The sequence below is a fragment of the Ctenopharyngodon idella genome, chromosome 1, assembly GCF_019924925.1.
Source record: "Ctenopharyngodon idella isolate HZGC_01 chromosome 1, HZGC01, whole genome shotgun sequence".
Classification (NCBI taxonomy): Eukaryota; Metazoa; Chordata; class Actinopteri; order Cypriniformes; family Xenocyprididae; genus Ctenopharyngodon; species Ctenopharyngodon idella.
Genome location: NC_067220.1, coordinates 1151933 through 1174447, shown reverse-complemented (window position 1 = coordinate 1174447; position 22515 = coordinate 1151933). Strand labels below are relative to the sequence as shown.

The 22515-nt window shown below is 37.3% G+C and overlaps 1 protein-coding gene and 1 long non-coding RNA gene across 9 annotated transcripts in view; one reads left to right on the top strand and one right to left on the bottom strand.

The window, feature by feature from the left end:
• Window positions 1-22515, top strand: part of LOC127508732 (uncharacterized) — a 488047-nt gene that overhangs the window by 293420 nt on the left and 172112 nt on the right. Inside the window, exon 2 of one of the 8 annotated variants that reach the window (XR_007928904.1) lies at window positions 16722-16755. The exons of the other annotated variants lie outside the window; for them this stretch is intronic. This is a non-coding gene — a long non-coding RNA (uncharacterized LOC127508732). The remainder of the gene's footprint in view (window positions 1-16721; window positions 16756-22515) is intronic. 8 annotated transcript variants of the gene reach the window in all.
• The window catches only part of LOC127500999 (uncharacterized), a 385015-nt gene that overhangs the window by 271571 nt on the left and 90929 nt on the right, over window positions 1-22515 (bottom strand). The window lies entirely within an intron of this gene.

Here is a 22515-nt window from a genome sequence, read left to right as displayed (position 1 = left end):
GTTTTCTGAAATTTTTAAATATGCAAATGGAGTATTATATAATTAAATATGCACACATTTGCATATATTTCCAAAAGTTAAAGGTTTTTACAGAGTGTGTTTTGGATTTCTCTTTTTTTATCATCCATAAATCAGAAAATACTGTCAACAGCCAGAGGGGAAAACAGGTTGACCATATTTTTAAGAGTAGAATGTCAGTGTGATCTCCTGCTGGTGGAAGAGAGTCATTCAGATGTTCAGCACCGCGGACAGCAGCTGATCTGCAGCACATGACTGAGATTTATCACCACACACAAACACATTCACAGTCTGTTCAGATGAGCTCCTGTTCTCATAGACATCACATTACACTTCTTATGCTGAATTACTGACCATCAGTGACACATTACATAAATCAGCAAATTATAAATCAGTTTATTTGGAAAGGTTGTGTAGAGAACAGATTATAGTGTCTGATACTGAGAGCTCATACAGGTTTTCATGTTCTCTATCCACCTTATTTTTAACATATAAGAGTGAGCGAGGAAGTTTCGCACATTCACAGAAAACAGCTTACTTCTGCGCTGCAAAATAAAGTGGATAATATGGTAATAATTCAAAACAGAAGGTTGAAATAATGTACCATAACAAAAATGCTAAAGATACAAAATATATATCATATACAAATAAGATAATATAGATTTCAGATCATCAGAGGCTCATCAGCTGAAGTCTGAGTCTGATTGCTGCTTCTGTCTCTTTAACAGGCAGTTGTGGATTCAGCACCACGGACAGCAGCTGTCAATCAAACTTCAGCATCACTGATGACAGTTTAACAACACAAACTGAACAAAGAGTGAAATGCTGAGACTTGACTTCATCTGCTTCCTTTGCTTCATCTTTAACTTTGGTTGTTAAAACATCTACATGAATAATGAGTCCATGTAATTATCACATATTATGGCGGTGTTTAATTCCTCCAGATTGACTCTTTCATTTCAGATTCACAGGTGTGTAAATCAGTGTCATAATGTCAATCAGTTATAATTATTCAGAACAGAAGAATAAGAAACAAGCATCTACTCTATCAACTAACACACCATGACCTACACAAAGACTGTACAAAAACCAACAAGTTTAACAGGCATTAACACATATTTACCACTAGATGGAGCCAGAGGTGTGAATAAGACATTTGTGTTTGTGTTTTCAGTCTCAGACAAGTTGATGCTCTCAAGAAATCTTTTCAGACCATGTATTAGTTCAATGTTTTTATTGTCTCTATTTAAATGAAACTAAGGAATTTCACAAAATGGTAGTTTTAATCCTGTTTCTGAAACGTTGCAGTTTGCATAATAAATCTATTTATGGAATGAGTTAATTATAACATTTACCAATTTTTTTTAAAGACCTGGCAATCATCCCATTGCATTGTCGGGGCAAGTTTCGCATTAAGTATTCATATTTCTTTCAGAAAATGTACATATAGTTTGATATAGGCCTAATGTTCGAGTCCTTTTTATATTTCACAAGTTTTAGAGTGAAATGTTTAATATACTAATGTATACACTGTATCATGAGGCATTTCATAATTTATCACAGTCAGTTAACAGTGTTGTTTGAATCTGTACCATTAGTTAAAGCAAGATCAAATAAGTTACCATAAAAGTCATTCATACACTTCGTGGTGTTTTTTAAGTGTTCTGAATACATAAATCAGCTTTGTGTGAGGAACAGATCTAAATTTAATTGATTACTCACAGAAAATCTTCTTCTCTGATCTGTCAGTTCAAATTTTGATTCACCCGCGAACTTTGTTTTCATTCAAACGGAAGCGCAGCGCTCAGCGCCATATAAGGAGAAAAGGGAGGAGTAGAAACTGCGCTTAAATCTCATTGGCTCTCGCGTGGGTTGTCGTGTCATATTTTATTATTTACTATGTAAATAAGAAGAGAAGACAGACAGTCAGACACAATACGGCTCAGTGTTGATTCACATTCTCTTTTCTTCTGAGTTGTTTGTCTTATCATCACAGAATAAAGCTGAATGCCAAAATCAAACAATGTAAAATGTATCAGTGCTACAGAAATTAAAGAGATCTGAACAGTTGGACTTTTTAACATTTGAAAAGCAAGCAGATCTTTTATAATGAACACTTATTTATGACTGCAGTTGGTTTGGCTTATTAACAAATACAGTTTTGAGATTTCAGCTCCCTCTAGCAAATATGTTTAGTTGATCTGACTAAAACCATTTGGAGCAGAATAGATTAATAGGATTCTGAATAGCTGGGATATATTATAAATAATATTATTATTTTTCATATATTAAATAAATTCTCAGCATCTTTTTATGGAGTGGAAAGTCTGTGTCCATCATTAAGATAAACATTTCCTTTTTTATCACACCTCCAGGAGGCTGAAGCGCTTCTTGTTTTGACCAACAAACATAAATAGATTAAAAGAAAACCACAAGCTGAAGAGCATCTCATGCTGTTGATCTTTACCACACTGACCACAGTATCAAACAACACTGTGAACACAAAGACCTGAGACACTTACAAGCAAGTCTCTTCATCATATATATATATATATATATATATATATAAACTGGGGTGAATTCAAAATGAATTAAAAAATGCACTATTATACGATTCTCACTGTTACTGCTATACAAAGATATGCTGATATTTAGAATCGGACCAGAAAGAAAGTGATGAACAAATCTTAAAACGCAGTGAAATTCAAAGTGAATCTTGAAGATGTTACTTGTTTAAAGTGGTATTGACATAAATGTACTAACAATATAAATGCATGACATTTAAAGAACTATTAAAGACATTGTCAATTCCCACAAGGATATTTTTTTATTATTTTTTTATTTTTGATGCGAAAAGTTCATCTCTCAGTAAATGTTGGAGGTGAATTAGTGAACGATCAGCTCTTAGTCTTTATTGTCTTCTGCTCACAATGGATGTTGATCTTCTGTCTCTCTCTGTTCAGTCTCATGTGTCTCACTGTGGGTTTCCTGAGTCTGTTTAATTAAACTGAACTGAGACCCTGAACCTTCAGCAGTTTTCTGTGGCTTTGAGCTGGACGGAAAAAACAGCCTGTTCATCACGCCAACACAAACAACACCTCCAGCGCTCGTGAGAAACTTTGAGACAGAAAATTAATCACAGATTAAAAAAAATAATAATTTTCAGGTCTTTGAATATATATATAAAAAAACTGTTATAAGCTGTTAAAAATGAAAACTGTTAAAAATATTAACTTTTTAAAAAAAACCAAAATTATTATTTTATATACTTTTTTAAATCAAGATCTTTTAATAAGTTGCTCTGAACACAGTAGATCTGTGATTTTCAGTCCTGGTCCCATATGGACCCATCGCTCTGCACCTTTAACCTTATTTAACACACCTGATTCAGATCATCAGTTCATTAGGTGAGAACTGTACACCAAGAGAGTAGCATCTCCAAATATATTCGAAAAACGAGGCGAAAAGTACCCGGATGACCTACTACTGTGCATCTGATGGACACTTTACTATCCCATGAGGCCACGGGAGAGAATTTATGAATGAAGGTGAAGTGACGCAACTAGGTCACATGATTATGGCAATATGGTGGATATAGTACATCCAGATTACTACTATATAGAATATATTTTAATGGTCATGAAGTAAGTTCAAACTCAAATGTAGTACCTACTCAGACAGTGTGTGATTTCAGACGCAGCGAGTCAGAGAAGAGAGACAAGTGATGGATCTCCAGGACCAGGACTGAAAACCACTGAAGAAGATCAGACTTGTCCAGGATCTGCTTTATAAACTAGTGTCATCTGTGAAAAAATCAAATCAAATAAACTGAACTGGACAAAGTATTCAGAAACCACTGGAATATAAATGAGAGTATGATTTAATTATTTGAGCAGCCTTACTGGGATTGACAAAATCACATTAATCAACCAGTCATTTTTTTCTGAAATGTGGGAGTATTTGAAATTTGTCTGAAAACAGTCATTATTTTGTGATTCTATTTAATGATGCATTTAAAAAACAATACACATTTTACCTTTACCTCAGAAAATTAAAATTATTTTACCTCAGATTAGATCTACACGCTTAAGTACAAACTTATAAAACTAAGAAAATTATATATCTCACACACACAAAAAAATACCTGACTCATTTAAGAACTCTTACAAAAGTCAGGACATTTAAATATAGCAGAGGAAAAGAGGAACCAGACTCATCTGACGTTACAATCAATCTATATATGCTAAATATGATGTGTTTAGACAGTACGTGTCTCATATGGTGCTCAGATTGAACCCTGTTTACTGTGAATCAGTCCGTATCTTTAAATGCATCAGTTTATAACATTCTCTGCAGTTGTGAGATGATTGACAGCAGCGTATTCACTGTAATCCTGATTATTCCTGATACTGACACTGTCAGGACGGTCTGATCTCTTGTGGAAATTCACCACTGCGTAATTCAGATCCTCAGCAGATGTGATGCAGCGCTGAGAGTCACCAGTGGCTTTCTCAACTGTACCGTAAACACAACCAGTGCCAGAAACCTGATGAGAGACAGAACATATATGTATTTAATAATAAAAATTTTAATATTTAATAATATTAACAACTCTGGAGATCCTCAGTCTTTAAATCATCAGGTAATATAATTCATTCTCATTATTGATCAAAACAAATATCTTCTTCTAAATCACAGTAATTCTACTAACCGCTTCATTGTTTGCTGGAGTCGAATGAGATCTTTTGGAGGAGGAATCAGCGTCTGTCAAAAACAAGAAAATTAACTGTTTGGTAAATCTCTTCACATTCTCATATTTCTCTATTTTTCCCCTCATCTTTAGCTGTAGCTAGCAGGAGGCAACAAATTTGTTTTTATGAAATAAAATGTCTATAAGAATGTAAGTGTATAATTTTGATCAATGTCATAAAAGTCCTTTTAAAGTAAAAATGGAAGAATTTTACTGTTTGACTGACGCCTCCTACAGAGAGTCCAGATCATGAACACGAGTCCAGTGCTGATCAGAAGCAGAACCACAGACACACTGACCACCAGAGAAGAGCCTGAAAACACCAGAGACTCTCAATCTGAACCACACATACAAATGAATGTGTTTGTGTTTCAGAGAGAGTTTGTACCTGTTACAGGAGACGCAGATCTGATCGCTGGAGATTCAACTGATGACAATGATGATGATGATGTTGTTCTGTGATAGTTTGTCTCTGAAACACAGAGAAGTCAGTGTCACAAACAAAGTGTTTTATTACCTTCTTCACTCACACATACTTCACTTCCCTTGACTCACAGACGCTGATGTTTTTCACACTTAACCATCAGACATGTTTCACACACAAAACCACAAACTGTCGTCTTCGAGCATCTTGAAACTGTCAGGAGGACTGAAAGTGTTGCTGATGCAGTGATGATCTCTCTGCTCAGTACTTTAGCACATGCATGCTGCTGTTAACTGTAAATTCACAGCTGCTCTTGTTTTGCTGTATATTACAGTAAAATTGTAGTTGATGACTTACAATACTCTTGTTAATTTACAGGCTTACTGGCAACCAAAATTGCCAGTAAGTTGCCATAAAATTTACAGCAATTTCTTACAGTGTGTGAATAAAGACATAACAAATGCTGGCAATAGATGTTATGATGGATATAATAATTGTGATTGTGTTCATTTAAATATTACAATAAGCTTACATCATCTTTCTTGATTAGCAGTACAGTCAGAAGAAACTGTTGTCCTGACATTATTTATTATTACTGAAAAAACTATGAAAACATGCTTTCTGTTATCAGCAAAACAATGATTAACAAATCCTACAGTTTGGTCTAGAGAATAAAGTATTATGTTATTATGACAATATATATATATATAAGTAACAAACAACATGATATATATACACACACACACACACACACACACACATACACACACACACACACACACACACACACACACACACACACATAATGAACTAAAATTGAAACCAATGTGGGAATAAACAAAAACCAACCATGGAGACCAAGGAAAACAGAACCTAAGCACATTAAATCAGGAACAAATGGAATATAATACAAATGAATTGTCCATGGAAGATTTTAACATGAGTTCAAAAGCTCAGAGTTCAAGTGACATTATAATGATAAAGATCTCATGTTTGCTCTGCAGTCTTAAAATAAAGGTTTTTTTATTGGCATTGATGGTTCCATGAAGAACCTTCAACATCCATGGAGTTCATCCATTGCACAAAAGGTTCTTTATGGTGGAAAAAGATTCTTTACATTATTAAAAGCTTCTTCATAGTAAGAAAAAAAAATGTTTTAAGAACTGATCGCTGAAAAGGTTCTTTGGGGAACCAAAAAAATAATAATAAAAAAAAAAAATGTAAAAAGATCCTCTATGGTATTACCTTACTTTTATTTTTAAGAGTGTGAGTATTGATTTTATCTTTCATCATCTAGAGGTGTTCAGTATTATTACTGTCATTATGTGTGATGTTGTGGAGATCATCATGGGTTTGAGGCTCTCAGTTACTCACCTTTTATAACCTTCAGATTCACTTCAGTGTTGGAATCTTTTCCTTTAGTTCTATCAACTCCACACTGGTACGTCCCAGAATCCAGTTCAGTCAGATTTCTGATGGTCACATTGAAGACTGCTGATCTTGTGTCGTCATACAGAGAGAATCTTCCAGAATGAACCCATTTATTTTTCTCATTAGTCCTGATGAGTTCAGAGCACCACTCAGTCTTTGGTTTATCCGGCTTCTTTCCTCTACAAAAAAACTTTGCACTTGCTGTATCTCCTTTAATATATTTGCATGTGATGTTGACTTCAGACCCTGAATATCCTGTCACGCTTATGGACCTCACGACACCTACAACAAACCAACATCTTAATATATCTTCTATGGGACTGAACGAAGCCAACTTTCAGATTAAATTAGGCTACTGCTTCTTAAAATCAATTCAACATCATGAACTGAAGTGAAAGACTCTCCTCATCAAATCTGTGCTGTTTTTAGTGATTTACTCTGAGTTCAGATTCTTACCAGGAATCATCATCAGAGTGAAAGTCAAGATGATCTTCATTCTTCTCTCTTATTAAATGATCTTCTCTGTTGTCAGTAGATTCAGTTCTTCTGAAGCTCTCGATGTGTGTTCAGATGAGTTTTGAGTGTTTCTTTCCTGGTTACATGTTTAACATGAAGTGCTGAATGTGACGGAGACGCCAACTTCCTCTGAGAGAGAGAGAGAGAGAGAGAGAGAGAGAGAGAGAGAGATTAATAAAGCAGGAAGTGAAACTAATGTTCACAGGTGCACTATTTGACAGTGACATCTGATGGACACACACGCAAACAGCAGAGGTTCACATTGTAACTATAAGTGCAGGTTTGACTAATAAGGTTTATATCACAGTAAGATATTGCAGAGAGAACAGGAAAGAGGAAGTATAATAAAGTCCAGGGATAAACACAGAGAACACATGACAGAGCCCCCTTTAAGGAGAGGATTCCAGATGCTTCACAAAAAAAAAAAGTCCAGGAGGGTGGTGAAGCGGAGGTGGAACAGGGAAGGGATGGAGGGCCAGGCCCGTGTAGTGGAAGATGGCCTGGAGACTGAGGAAAAGCAGGGAGCCAGAGACCACAGTAGAGCTGAAGACCACAGCAGAGCCAAGGGATAGAGACCAGAGAGCTTAAAGGCTGTAACAGAGGTGATGGGGGGCACGGAGAGTTCAGGGATGACTTTAGTGGCTTTGACAGGATGTACAGAGAGTCCAAAGGCAGCCTCCTTGGCCGTAACAGGGCAGGAAGAGGTTTCAGAGACGGCCTTCTTGGCCGTGACGGCAGACAGAGGGTTTATGACGTACTAAATGTTTACCTGTAAATATGCATCATTTATCATCTTTAATATCGTTGTAACGAGTAGTGGATATTATAAAACACACAACAACAAAGTATCCAAAATATGGGCATAGTATGTGAATAGTACATTACTAGAGTTTGGCAATTAATTTAAGACTAAGTAAAGTTACCTAAAAAGTATCAGCTGAAATCACTGTTGGATTTTACAGTGTGGCAGGGCCCCAGTTGGATAGGCCAGGTCAAACCCATTTGGGCCCCCATGGGTGTGCTGGCTGTGCAGAGATTGAGGAGCACTGTCCCCCCACCGCCAAAAATGTATATACACAGGAGATAACAAGCTTAACAACGTAATGTTGTAACAGGGCACACCTGGGGGAGACGATCAAGGAGAAATAAACACGAAAAACTAAAGATTGAAGACAGAACAGGACACAGGGATTATAATCTAGTTATAATTTGTTTTGGATTTCTCTTTTTATCATCCATAAATCAGAAAATACTGTCAACAGCCAGAGAGGAAAAACAGATTCACCATATTTTTAAGAGTAAAATGTCAGTGTGATCTCCTGCTGGTGGAAGAGAGTCGTTCAGATGTTCAGCACCGCGGACAGCAGCTGATCTGCAGCACATGACTGAGATTCATCACCACACACAAACACATTCACAGTCTTCCCAGCTATCATTTTTTTGTTCTAAGAACGTTTTCCAAAAGTTCAGTTTTTGTTATGGAAACATTAAAATGTTCCTGAAATGTTTTTTCAATTTAATTTTTACTACCAACTCAGCATTATAGGAACATTGATTTGTAACATTCCAAGAACATAAAAATAACCACTTTCTTTAATGTAAATAGAATGTTATGTAAAGGTTAGTATGATGTTCCTGAAACATTCTTTCAATCATTTGAACACCTTTTGTTAATAAGCAGAATCACTGAAGGACAGAGAAACAACAAGAACAGAATCTACAACTGACCTCAGCCACAGCCTTAGATGAAATCAACTGAAGATAAAAAAAAAAAAAAAACTTCTTTTAAACGTACAAAAAGTTCTTATTGAGATAAACAGAGGTTTAAATGTTGATGTTTGGTTGAAAATAAGTTTTGTTTGAAGTCACCATGATGGTGAAGAGTATTTGCTCTGTGCGAGATCTTCCAGAAACACTACAAGCTCTTGTGTAAAAGTTGAGACACACTTAGCCATCAACACTCATCATACAAACCTCAACAACAGTGACAATAAAAAAAAATATTCAAATTTAAATATTAACAGTTCAGCTGCAAAATTTATAGTCTAAACGGCACCATAGTTCTTAGCTTTATGCTCATAATACGGTTTCATAATTTTTCAGAATTAGGTCAGTAGCACAATATTCAAACGAATTAACAAAACACACTTCTGAGTGATTAGACTTAAAATGTGATCAGTGAATCAAAACACTACGACATTAACTAACAGTCAACATCACCTGCTGCTGTTCTGTCTCCTTCACTTCCTCTGATGCAGTAAAAGTGTCTGAACACACTGTTAAAGTGGCCAGAGTAAAACTAATAATACAACCAAGAGTCAAGAGCCCAACTACAGAAACACTGATTGCCATAATGGTGACTTCAAATGCTTGTTCCTCTTTCTTTCAGTGTGTCATCATGTTACGGTGTATGGTTGTAGTAGAGATGAGGCGTATACGGAGATCCACAAAACAGGGTATTTATTACACGAAGGAGCAGAACATAACCAAAACACACATAGCTTAACATTAAGAACAGACAAGGAGTGCAGGGAGTGAGTCCATTATAAAGGGTGTGTGGATGATCAGGTCCAGGTGCAGGTGATGAGTGCTGATGGGGAGATGACGAGGAAGTGAGTGCAGGTGAGGAAACAGGAGGATCATGGGAAATGGAGTCCGGGAATGAAGGGAACTGTGACACATCACTAATGGTCACTTAATTATCTAATAAACTCTCAGTGTTATTTTAACACTCTGTAGTGTGGACACATATGAACACTGAGTGCTGTTCATGAAACAATATTTTGCTGTGTAGCATCCCACCATTTTATTAGCCAAAAAGTTTAGTGATCCTTAATATTTAAAGGACAACTGAATAATGTTGTGCTAAGAATGTTTTCTCACAACATTATTGAGAGAACCTTGCCAGAACGTTAGCCAAAGTTATGAGAACATTGTTAGCTGGGTTTCCACCTACATCAAATTACACTTCAGAAAAGCTGAATTACTGACCTTCGGTAACACATTACATAAATCAATAAATTATAAATCAGTTTATTTGAACAGATATAAGTCTTATGTAGTGAACAGCTTTGTATAAAAGCAACAAGTCCTGTGAAGCCGTAGTTTACAGTGATTTTAGAACAGTGCCGCGTGTATAAAGGCTCTCAGCTGTTCTAAAATTACTGCGCCACCTAGTGGAGATTATAGTGTCTGATACTGAAAGCTCACGCAGGTTTTCATGCTCTCTATCCACCTTATTTTTAACACATAAGAGTGAATGAGGAAGTTTCGCACATTCACAGAAAACAGCTTACTTCAGCAATGCAAATAAAGGTGGATAATAAGGTAATAATTCAAAACAGAAGATTGAAATAATGTACCATAATGGAAGTGCTAAAGATACAAAATATAGTGTGAAATATATACAAATAAGATCATACAGATTTCAGATCATAAGAGGCTTCATCAGCTGAAGTCTGCTTCCCTTCCTTCATCTCTGACTTTGGTATAATATTTGATAATTACATGGACTCATTGTTAATGCAGACATATTTAAAACCAAAGTTTCATTCCTTCAGATTGACTCTTTCATTTCAAACTTGTGTAAAAGGAAGTGTGTACATCAGTGCAATTTATAATTCATCAAAACAGAACAGAATATTAATAATAATAATAATAATAAAAACCTACAGTATCAAATACAATTAAATCTCACTGCAATAAAACCAGTAAACCAGACATTAACTCATATTTGCCACTAGATGGAGCCAAAGGATTCTAGAAAGATTTTTTTTTTTTTTTTTTAAATGACAGATCCAATAACTAGACTAATTTAAAAAAAAAAAAAAACTAAAAAGCTAATTTTCAGAAACAGATGAGGACAAATCACCAATGAATTACTCCTGCAGAGAGAGGGGAAAAAAAAGTCCAGTCGTGCTGTTAGAACATTTAGCATTTGAAAAGCAAGCAGACAGTTGGCAGCAAAAATAGTTTAGAACTTGTTAGTCCCTAATGTTGTATATATATATATATATATATATATATATATATATAAACCCTTTAGGAAGAAGACTTATATATACTATAATAATTTCATATATTACAAAAATTCACAGTGTCTCTTTTATGTAGTGGAAAGTCTGCATCCATTGTTGCTAAAAAAAAAAAAAAAAAAAAAACATTTCCTGTTTGTATCACAGCTGCAGGTGGCTGACGAGCTTCTTGGTTTGACCAACAGAATATAAAGAGCAAGAGCAAAAACCACAAGGACGAGAGCATTACCTTTGGAGCATTACCTTTAGTCTCTCTCTCTCACACACACACACACACACACACAAAGAAAATTCAAAATACTTACAGTGATAAAACTGCAGTTGTTGTTTGTATAAAAGAATGAACACAGATATACATAGTTTAGCATTACAAATGATGCCATTTATGGTATTTTTTTTTTTTTTATTTGACAGACATTATGTGTCATTGTCATTTTTTATTATTTTGTTTAAAGTAAAACAGTCTAATCACACACAAACAACTTGTGAATCATGAAAGTGGTTCAGCCTGTTTAATAGTTAAATAAGCAAAAGTAATTATTTATATTTTAATTATAGAACATCTTCAGTAATAACAAGGCAAATCTTAGACTTTATTGTCTTCTGACCACAGACGATGTTCAGCGTCTCTCTCTGTTCTCTGTGGGTTTCCTGAGTGAGTCTTTTGATCTTTTCAGGAAACTAAACTGAGACTCTGAACCTTCATCTGTTTTCTGTGGCTTTGAGCTGGATTGATCGTCACGCAAACACAAAAAACACCTACAGAGTTCATGAGAAATTCTGTGACCAAAAAGATTTTAAAAGACTTATATTTTTAATATTTTATCACATTTTAAGAAAAATGAAAATTAAAAGTATGTTTGTTTGTGACCTGCATCTGACAAAACGTCCCTTTGAAGACATTTTGGATGTCCTCATTTGGAAAAAGACTATTCATAAACGGTTTTTGTGTTAGTCTGTAGTAGTTATAATCAGTGTGTGTTCATGAAGGACAGCATCACCTCATCTTAATAAACACTCAGTCACAGTGAATCCTCCAATCAGCAGCAGTGTCGAACACATAGAAATAATGTTTAACAAAGAGAAATCTGAAAAATACAAAAAGTGATGATTAGAGAGAAATGGACTGGAATAATTTGCAGACATTACAAACATACAAAATTCATGGTAAATATACACAGATGTGAATGAATCAGAGTTAAATCTGAGCTGTAGCATTACAAAGAAGTTTTGAACATAAATGTTGCCGTTTTCATCATGAATAGCCATGTAATAGCCGTGAGAAAAAACATCGTTAAGCCCTGCGTTTTAGGCCGTCCGCGTTCGTGCACCGTCCACATGACGTAATTTTCGTCATGTGGAGGGCTCGCGGCCGGCCGCACACCCCATCCGCACGCAGCCCAAATTTCGAGACCGCGCGGACAGTGCGCGTGCAACAGCGCATGCGCAAGCAAGACAGAAGAGCCCACTAGGTGGCAATACTCACAGTACTGAGCACAATGTGCAGTCGTCGAAGAAGTGTATGTAAAGAACGATTCAAAAACAAGACGAGTAAACTCAGAAGCATGCTTTCTCCATTGTTTTTGATTACTGTTCTCTTGGTGTATCTTCTGAACTATGTTGCAATGGTGGATGCACTATTTTTCTTCTCCGATCCTGCCCAGCGAATGTCTGGTTGATGACACGATGTCTGGTAAAAGCATAGAAAAAAAATTGTACTGCGCATGTGTCGAACTCGATCATCCGCGCGCATCCGTGGTTAGTATACTTTGAAAGATGCGCGGACGCGACTGCGCGCGAGACACATCCGGGCGCGGAAGGTGAAGTATACCTGGGGCTTTAGCCTGTGTGTCCACCAGCTGAAAACGCTAGACGTTCTGCGGAAAATGCCTATCTGTGAGCGCTTCGGCATCGCAGCATTTATTTTATTTTATTTTTTTTCAGTTGAGATGCTTTGTTCCTATGATACAGAATATCCGTGGCACTGTACTAACTGATTTTGCAGATAATTTGTTTCAGACCAAAAACGTCAACACAACGTAGAGTACTTGCTCTGTATGTTCGGAGACCAACAATATTAATTTCTTATCCATTTTGTTCTGTTCTCTGCTTGCTGATGTTGTTGTACAGCAAGAACTTTGTGACAGTTAGTAGGTGTTGTATTTCCACTCTGATTGGACGGCTAGCTAAAAATGGACAGTGATGAGCGCAGCATTTTTCTCATTCTTCAACTCGAGGTGACTGTTCCCATGAAGGGATGTTCACTGTAACAGGAGGCCTCAGCTGCCTCGCTCAACAGATGAAGCGGGTGATCCAAGGGGGTTTCCCCACTGGAGCCCCTTCAATCAGGGCATGGCAAGCTGATATGGTGGCCACAAATACCCTGAGAGTAGCGGGACATGTGCCTGCTGATAACTTTTCCTGCTGAAACTCCAGCACTGAAACAAACTGGCAGTGTACTGGGTCTGCACTGTGTGCAGTATTCCACTTTTCAAAGAAACTCAATTTAAGGGCATAGATTCTTCTTGTGGAGGGAGCCCCGGCACTCAGAATAGTCTGTACGACATCAGCTGGAAGCCCAGCATCTCTCAGTTAGTCCCCCTCAAGTGCGAAATGTGAAGGTTACACAGCTTGGGCCGGGGATGAATTATTGTTCCCTGCACCTGAGACAGAAGGTCCCTCCTGATCAGAATTGCAAAAGGCAAGCCGTCGAGGAGGGATATTATCTCCGAGAACCAAATTGTGGTAAGCCAATGAGGCACTATCAACTGACCCTTGTTGATGGACCTTAGCCAGGACTGCCGGGAGCAGATCGATCAGTGGAAATGCATACAGATGCAGCCTGGGCAATGTATGCGCATTGGCATCCAGACACGGGGGGGTGGGTGATTCAGATAGAAGTAGAGGGGACATTGTGCTGTCTCCTGGGAGGCAAATAGGTCGACCTATGCTTCGTAAAATCTTTCCCAAATCTGTTTGACTACTTTTCTATTCCCGTGTGTCACAGTCTGCCTGGACAGTAAGTCTGCTTCCACATTCAAATGCCCATGGATGTAAATCACCCTGAGGGACAGGAACTTGTCCTGAGCCCAAAGCAGAACCTGTTGCATTAGCCTGTTGAGACAGATCTGAGACTCTTATGTTCGTTGGTACATCCAATAACAGAACATATGTAATGTTTTTTTGTACTGTTTATGATTTATGGGGATTAAAAATAGGAGTGGGTGGATTTTTACATTATAGGCTGATTGTTTACACACACTGTGGACACACATCTGTGTTCAAACACCTTATATATTATAACTGGTTAGTGAGTGCAATAATGTGTAATGGCTGGAAGCCCTCTTGTTCCTGTGGTCAGTGTACAAGTTATCACCTCGTTTAACTCCTCTTGCGGCGCTCTTGAAACCCATCTCGCCATAAACAAGAGATGCAGCGTCCTCTGCCCGAGCCGAAGAAGCCGGCATGAGGACAGAGAGAACGAGAGAAAGGGACAGACCTGTCTCCTGCTCCTCAGCCAGATTGACTCGTGAGCCCCATGATCTTAGTGTGGTAGCTTAACCTTGAAAATAGGCAAGATGAGAACGACGACCACTTTAGTCAGCATCTGCGAAGATTCTCACACTAAAGTTAGCCTTTTTACTGGCCATAACGTCCCTCACGAGAGTTGGGGAACTTCAATGCTCTGTCTATTCCCCTCCCTGCTTAGAATTTTCTCCAGGGAGGGTGAAGGATATCTTACACCCTACATCTGGCTACATGCCTAAGGTGATCTTTCTAATGTGACTGGATCTACTATTCTTCAGGACTTCCATCCTCCCGCATGTGTCAGCAAAAGACGAGTGCCCGGTGCAGGCTCTAGAGTTTTTGTTCAGAGATCTTCTCACTGGAGGAAGTCAGACCAGCTGTTAGTATGTTTTGGGTCACCCAGGAAAGGATCCCCGGCCTCCAAGCACACAATCAGCAACTGGACTGTCGAGGCAATTTCTTTGGCCTACAAGGTTGGTGTGGGATGCCTTCACCTCTGGACGTAAGAGCTCATTCGACTAGAAGCATGGTGTCTTCTAAAGCTCTGCTTTCGGGGGTGTCCCTGCAAGAGATATGTGATCCGGCGGGCTGGGCTACCTCGCAAACATTCATGACGTTTTATAGTCTGCATCTTCCTTCCACGCCCGGCACACAGGTCCTCTTGTCCTAAGCTGTGCCTGGACAGTTTCACACTAGGACAGACATCACCTGGCATGGCACAGTGGGCATTATGTTCCCCAAAGTGTCGTCAATACAACACAGCGCGAATTCCCTCAAAAGGGAACGTCTCGGGTTACAACTGTAAGCCTTGTTCCCTGAGAAGGTTACGACTGTAACCCTTGTTCCCTGAGAAGGGAACAAGACACTGCGTGCCTTTGCCATGCCTTCGCATGTCTGAGAGCGACTTGCTTTGAGCTATCAAAAGCTGACACTACTGTGTGCCGGCATCTCTTTATAGTTTCCGTGTATGCCATCACATGCCACATCACTGAGGGCGTCTCGATGCAACACCAATCAGGATTGGAATAGTTTCATTCATACTTCATGAATGACGTGCTACGCTAAGGGCGTTCCCCAAAGTGTTGTCAAGATGACGCAGCATCTCGTTCCCTTCTCAGGGAACAAGGGTTACAGTCGTAACCCGAGACATTCTCAGTTGTTTATGTGATGGTAATGAACAGTGTCAAAAGACACACGTAATCTTTTATTTATTTATTTTTTTAAGTAAGTCCTAAACTATTTAAATATATATAAAAAAATATGTCTTACCCTTTTTAACAGTGAAGTTGACTTTAGTGGTGATTTGAGCTCCACACCAGTATATCCCAGAATCCTCTTCTCTCAGATCAGTGATGTTTACAGTAAAGACTCCAGTAGAAGCTTCATCACTGAAAGAGAATCGATCATCTCTGATCGTCTCCAATGAAACTCCATCCTTCACACACATGGAGGGTTCATGTGCTTTGCAGAAGAGTTTCTGATGTTCATCATGATGTTTGCACTGGATTGACATGTCGTCTCCTTCATACTTAGTCAAGTTCAGCTCTGGAAATGATTAGAAATATAAGAACATCAATTCACAGCCATAGTTTCACATATTCAGATGATAAACCTTCCTCACCCTCGTTCATGATGACGATCAGATGAGTGTAAAGATAATTCACGTCTCTCTCTAATGTCACTGCACACCAGTATTTCCCAGCATCCTCTGCTGTCAGTCCAGTGATGGTCCCAGTGAAGACACTTGCAGTGGCGTCATCATTCAGAGTCAATCTGTCAGTCTTGGTCTCTTTCTCTTCATTGAGAGTATTTCTATCTCTAGTGGAGCACTTCCCCTTACAGAGAGACTTTGACTTTGATTTATAGATTGAATCATAAGGGCAGATGATCTCAGCAGATTCTCCTTCACGTCTCACTACTGGAGCCACTGCAAACCAACAAACACAGACATTTAACACACATGATTCTGAATAGACTGTATTTACTACAATGAAATCATCTGGATTCACTCACTGATGAGGTTGAGCTGAATTTTGGTGGTCAGGGAGATGAAAGTCAAATGTGTGTCTCTGGTTTCTGCTCCACACCAGTAAACTCCAGCATCTCTCACGCTCACATTACTGATGCTCACTGTAAAAACTCTCTCTTCATTTCTCTCAGATGAACCATTCATTTCTGTCACTGTAGATGTGCTGATGTTTTGACAGATGTGATTATCATCCTCTTTGCAGAAATGAACTTTATGTTTCTCTGGGATCTGACAGCTGATGTTGACTTCTTCACCAAGATGAGCAGATTCAGTCACACTCTTTGGATATTTTGCATCTACAAACCAAGATAGTTTACATAAAAATCAGATCAGATACTTCAAACATGCAAGACACAGTATATCGTGTTCCTCACCATCTGTGATTTTCAGCTGAAGTTCAGTGAATCTCTCAGTATAGTGAGACACATTCACTCCACACCTGTATGTTCCTGCATCTGCAGCTTTCAGCTCTCTAAAAAACACCATCAAGACTCCTGCTCTGGTGTCGTCATATAAAGAAACATCTCCATTCTCCATCCATTCATCCTGAACTCCTGGATTCTTCCTCTCTGAACATCCATCTGATTCTTTACAGATGTATTTTGTCTTGGTTTTGTATTGAGGATGTTCACACTTGATCATCATACGACCTCCTGAGTATCCGCTCACTCTAGACACGCCCACTTTAGCTGTCAATCACAAATATCTGACTGAATTAGTGTTTTTATCGATTCAAATGTGACATCTAGCACACAACAATAGTAAACGACATTGATAGTTTGTTCTACTCACCCATAACATGTAGATGAACAGTATTAATAATGGAGTAACTGTACGAGTGTCCATTGATCCAAACTCCACATAAATAAACTCCTCCATCATCTGGTCTCACAGCAGTAATTCTGATGCTGAAGAGATTTTTATGGCTGTCATCAGAAATTCTGAATCTTTCTTTCCTATTCCATATGCTGTAGATCATCTCAATAGAGTCTTTTACTTCTTTGAATATGATTTTAGGATCATTAATATGATTCTGTGAATATTCACAGCTGAATGTGGCAGTTTCTCCAATATTCACCATCACTCTCTTAGACACTTTACAACATGAGTCTGTGATACACAAAATAAAGAAATATATTTTACTTACATAAAAGCTGTGAAAAAATTACACAAAAACTCTGATTCTAAAATGACTGACCCTCTTTCACATTTAAAGTCATATCGATGGACCACTCGCCATGAACCCCAATCCGGTAAGTTCCAGCATCTTTTGTGATCAGTTTTCTAATGTAGATCATGAGGTTTTCAAAATCATTGCAAAATAAAGTAAATTTTCCTTCATTAATCCATTGATCTTGTTTCACATTATTTATTATTGTTGTGCTCTGTAGCTTTTGCATGTATTTAGCATTGTCTATATGCCAAGGCTTCCATGAACTAACAAGAAGACTTCCTCCAGAATATCCAGTGACTCTAAAGCATCTCACTGCACCTGTCAATCAGATTGATACTGTGATCAGAAACCTCATGAACAGAAAACAGCATCTTTACTGCAGTGATGAAAGAGAAAAGCTCTGACCTGAGATCAGGTAGAAAGTGAAGAAGATGAGGAGGATCTTCATTGTGAGTTGAGTTCAGTCTTCTTTATGCTGAATGTTCTCTGTGTGAATCTCTCTGTCTCTACATCTGTCTGCTTTAGTTACTTCCTCTTTATTCAGCTCTTTATCAGCAATGAGCAGCTTTACTGGCCCCTCCCACCATCAGCACTGACTGAATATTACATTAATCACACTGAAAGAGCGCCACCTAGTGGAGGTTACAGTGTCTGATACTGAGAGATCATACAGGTTTCATCTTCTCTATATAAGGACAAAAGACATTGGCGGAAATTGAGCATTATTTAAAAGTGCCACTAGAGGGTGTATATGTACATATACATATCCATATATGTCCCCTAGAGCCCATACAAAGAAGTTCTGGGGGAAAAAAACACATTTGATACAAGGAGTTTTTGTTTGTCTGTTTGCTTGATTTATTTGGATAGGTTAGGGTTAGGGATAGTTTAAGCATTAAAAAATGTCATATACAGATGTGGATTTAGCACCACAGACAGCAGATATCAGTCAAACTTCATATAAACCACAGAGTAAATCACTACAACTTGAGTTTATCTGCTTCCTTCACTGTGGTCATAAAACAAACATTTGCATAAAACAAAAATATTAGGCCAAAGTTTCATTCGTCCAGATTAACATAAGGCAAGTAAACAAGTGTAATTTACAAATCATCAAAAAAAAAAAAAAAAAAAAAAAAAAAAAAAAAACGGAGAAGTTTTCCTTTGTACATATGACAACGTTATCAAAACTATCCCCGTTCACACGGATCCGTGAAAATGACTAAAATGCTGTATTACGATGTCACTTTGTAAAGAAAGATTACGCGCCTGCGCACATACTCACTATTTTACAGAGCTCTCGCCTCGCGCATGCCTATCCACCTTATTTTACAGTTTACTGCACTTTGATATTCTTCTCATTATTTCCCTATAGCGGTTAATAAATCAGAAGTCTCACACACTCACAGAAAACACCTTACCTTTGCGTTGAAAAATAAAGTGGGTAGACTAAACACATAATACGCATGTGTGTAATACGCATGCCATCACTGTTTTCACAGATTCGCGTTTTTGCAGTTTACACTGAGATGACAACGGTATCGTTTTCAAAAACATGCACTTTGAAACCAGTTTTCAAAAGTTTGCATATTCAGGCCACCAAAACTCTGTTGTCATGTAAATTAATGGGCAAAACACATAAAAAGATTTCCATTTTTAGTTGTCAACGGTGTCGTGTAAACAGCCTCTCGATCTCTGTTCTGTATCAACTAACACACAATACAACTACTACCTTCAATAAAACAAAACAAAACAGCAACAGCTTACTCACAGATTTACCTCTAGATGGAGCCAGAGATTTAAGAATGTAAGATTTAAAAACATATTTGGTTGTGTTTGTTACAAAACGAAAATAAAATATGAACAATAAATTACACACACTAAACCCAGAGAAAGAGATTGCACACACAGGTTACATGAACAAACTTAAAAGCATCAAAAATAAAACTGCTTTTTGTATTTACAATCTACACCAAGCTGGTGACTTGCTGCATCTTTTCACAAACTATGAAGTTTAGCGTCCTTGCTGTTTTTTCCTTAAACGAATTTCACAAAACTGTAGTATTCATCCTGCTTATTTATTCTAAAAAGTTGCAGTTTAATAAAGAGGCATTTGGGATAAATTTACTGCACGTTATTTTACCATTTAGACCTGGCAACCACTCCATTCCACAGTGAGGAACATGCAGTACAGTCACTCTGAAAATGTACAAATCTAGTTTGATAATATAGGGTACTGTTTGAAGTTGATCATTTTGACATCTTTTGGAGAATGGTGATTAATATAACAATATGCATAGTGTATAATTATGCATGTTTAATATGTATCATAGTTATTTAATAGTGTTGTTTAAGATGGTAAAGATATTGTTAGTGCTTCACGACCCTCAGCTATCCTCTGTAACTGTCTTCTCAGGGCAAAGATCGGCTCTTCGTGAGGAATAGCTGTAAATTTAATTGATTACTTACAGAAAATCTTCTTTTCTCTGGTCTAACAAATTTCGATTGACCCGCGAACTTTGTTTTCATTCAAACGGAGGCGCTGCGCCACTGGGAGAAAAGGGAGGAGTCGAAACTGCGCCTAAACCTCATTGGTTCTCGAGTGTATCGTCGTCGTGCTATTTTAATATGTATATATTGTGCCAACGTTGATTACAGAGTACAGACACAAAAATGTATGTATTATTTCAGGCCTTCTAATTAAGGTTAATGTACAACAATATTAAGAGAGACAAAGACCAGGTTCGACCTTTAACATTTAAAGATATTTTATAATGCACACTTGTTGATTAATGACTGTATTGGGTTGGACTTATTTGCTAAACAGTTTGAGCTTTGTCCCTATGGTAAATATTTCAAATGACCAGAATAAAACTTTCTGTGTGAACAGCTGTTTTAAATAAACTAGATTTTCATTTTTCATATATTACACAAATTTACATTATTTATTTATTTATTTATTTTTATTGGGTGTAAAATTTGTGACCAGTGGTAATGAAAAAAAGCATTTCCTGTTATTATCACACCTGCAGGAGGCTGAAGGGCTTCTTGGTTTGACCCAAATAACAAAACCACAAGCTGAAGAGCATCTCATGTTTAGAGCACTCTGACCACAGTACAAACCTGCAAACATGAAGACCTGAGACATTTGCAGGCAAGTCTCTTCAACCTAGTAACCAATACTGTAAAAAAGCATTTTATTTTGAAATTACACACCTATATTAAAAAACAAAGATAACCAAACTTCTGTTTATTTTAAAGATTCTAGCAAATGTTCAATCACAACTTTATAGACTCATCATGTCACTGATTATCGTCTGTCTGTTGTCTGATAATGATCTCACTCATGATATCACAACACAAAATCAGAAAACAAATTCTCACATTCAGTACTGTTACGTCACTGTCTAGGTTGACAAATGTTATGCAGAAAAGCAAATTAACATGGCAGTTAATGCCATTAAAGCTACTCCCTGATATTTTGATGTTAGCCTAGAGATAGTCTTTATTATCTTCTGCTCTCAATGGATGTTGATCTTCTGTCTTTCTCTGTTCAGTCTCATGTGTCTCACTGTGGGTTTCCTGAGTAAGTCTGTTTAATTAAACTGAACTGAGACCCTGAACCTTCACCAGTTTTCTGTGGCTTTGAGCTGGACGGAAAAAACAGCCTGTTCATCACGCCAACACAAACAACACCTCCAGCGCTCGTGAGAAACTTTGAGACAAAGATCAAAAACAAAAAAAGTTTTTGAATCTTTGAGTAATACAATAACGACAAAACGTGTAAAATGGTATAAATATTCAGACTTTAAATGACCTGACTGTAGTCAGATTAAATGTGAACATTTAAATCAGTGAAAATAAGATCTCAGATCTCTTTCGCAGAAAGAATAACATCTCTTGTCTTTCATGCTGATCATTATGATCTTAAACTGCATTTCTGGATGTAAATAGTGACAGAAAACAACAACAAAAAATCCAATGATAATACCAGTTATATAACATCTTTCTATTTAATATTCAATAACAATTCTAATAGTTTTCCAGGAGAAATCTTTTTTAAAAATGTCTATTATTGTACTTTCTGAATAAGAGCGTTGCCTAATATCATTTAAAGCAGGACATTCCAATAAAATATGCTTCATTGTCAAGGAATACTTACAAAAACCACATAAAGGCATATTGTAATAAAATAATAATCTCTCTCAATGTAAGATTTGGAGAAATAATCAAGATAAGGTAGCAAAAAAAATATTTATTTTTCAGTGAATTAAAATATGATTCTACAATAAATGTATAAGCAGCTGTTCCATCAGAAACATGAACCAACAGAACAGGAATGAACTGATAAAACATCATCAGTAAAAGTACTGAATCAAAAAGTTAATACATAAAGCAATGCTAAATTTCAGATGTGCTAAAAGAGTGATGTTATTAAAAATGATCGTTCATATTCTCTCTTTTAGTATCTCAAATCTAAAGCAGGTCAAAGAGTCAATGTCCAGACAGAAGAGAAAGAGAAAACAGTCATTTTAACTGCTCAGGTTGTTAAGCTTCATGTGTCTCATCTTAGATTGGTTGAACTTGTGTCTGTTAAAGGGCCGCTAGAGG